Source organism: Tenrec ecaudatus, chromosome 16, assembly GCF_050624435.1.
Source record: "Tenrec ecaudatus isolate mTenEca1 chromosome 16, mTenEca1.hap1, whole genome shotgun sequence".
NCBI classification, from domain to species: domain Eukaryota; kingdom Metazoa; phylum Chordata; class Mammalia; order Afrosoricida; family Tenrecidae; genus Tenrec; species Tenrec ecaudatus.
The window spans coordinates 4,242,817-4,244,348 of record NC_134545.1 but is presented as its reverse complement, the minus strand read 5'-3'; the positions used below and the strand labels follow the sequence as shown (position 1 = coordinate 4,244,348).

The window sequence follows — 1,532 nt, the reverse complement described above, 5'->3', positions numbered from 1 at the left end:
TGAACCAGTCACAATAATCGACGTATGGCCCCCATCCCAGAGGGACGGACAGCAGAAAAGTGGGTGAAGGGAAACAGCGGTCAGTGTAAGACATGAAAAAAAAAAGAATAATTTATAAATTATCAAGGGGACATGGGGGAGGGAGGGTGGAGGAGGAGGGAAATGAGCTGATACTAAGTGTTCAAGTAGAAAGAAAATGTTTTGAAAAAGATGACAACATATGTATTAATGTATTTGACACAATGGATATATGCATGGATTGTGATAAGAGCTGTAAAAGCCCCCAATAAAAAAATTTTAGATGATCTATTATTTTAGAGTAGACTAATCACACATGGTCCAAGAAAAATCAAAGAGCAAACCAAATATAATCAGATGTTAAAGACTGGTCTTCAAACATCATAGCCAATGATGCCTCGTTTGCCTATGATTTCGCCAGTATAAAACCACATCCACACTTCAGTGGCCACCAAACCATTCAGCAGAGCTTCCTTAACTGTGAGCTGCTTGAAGCGCCCGGTCCTAGCACTCTCGACTACTTTCTTCAGGCTCTGAATAGCTGCAGGGACCTCCGCAGGGGTCGGAGGAACCAGCTCCACCCTGGCATAGTGCCAAAATGTGGCCAGTCGAGGCTTCAAGTAAGTCACAGCAGCGTTCACCAGCCCCGGGGCCTTCTCTACCAAGTTACGGATAAACTGGGCCATGGTTCGAGGAGAGAAAGCCCGTGGCCCGAAACGGCCGGTTGAATGTCACCTCCGGGAAGGCCCGATAAAAATTTTTTAACGATTTTTTTTAAGCGTCTCAGTTCCTATTCTATCCTATAGGGTCGCTGTGAGTGAGAATCAACTCTATGGATTGAGTGAGGTAAGTTTCCTATTTATAATAGCTGGGTGAGGATTTTGTTTTCAGAAAACAAAACAAAAACACTGGTTTGACAACTCGCTGTTCTTCTGCTGTGTGGGGCTCAGCCAGCCACATCTTGTACATAGTACTCAGGGGGGAAACCCAGTCTCTTCAGGAGGCCTGAAGACTGAGCCATCATCCCAAGGAGGGGAACCCGCCTAGCATCTGTCCTCTAAGCAGTCAAGGACTCTCATGGCAGAAACATGTTATCCTTCAACATCGCAGCACCTGCTTGCCTAACATGCTGTTTGTTGGATGGATGGTGCTTAGATGTTCAGTAGGAACTCTGCTGCCCTGATGCTTTTGAGAATATTATACAACAGGTTCATACAAGATGAAAAGATGTTAGAACTTTGTAAAGTGATAAAAAGCAAGGTGCAGGACAGGCTGTATAGACCAGTATCTTATCTTTTGTGTGAGGAGCATTCATAATATGTATTGATTTATTGTATATGCATAGACAGTCTAAAAAATACTAGTGAAGAGAAACTGGGAGCATATGGGACAAAGATTTGCTTTTCAAGTTAAAATTAAAAGCTATGATTCTTTAAAGTTAGCAGCAGTTACAATTCTAGTACTTTGTAAGCAGCATTATAAACAGCAAAAATCTGTAAACAAAAGTTTGGTGG

At 42.6% G+C, this 1,532-nt stretch overlaps 1 pseudogene; it reads right to left on the bottom strand.

Annotated features, from left to right (window-relative positions):
• Positions 1-392: 392 nt before the first annotated feature.
• LOC142429730 (ATP synthase F(0) complex subunit g, mitochondrial pseudogene) lies at positions 393-704 on the bottom strand (annotated as a pseudogene).
• Positions 705-1,532: the final 828 nt, after the last annotated feature.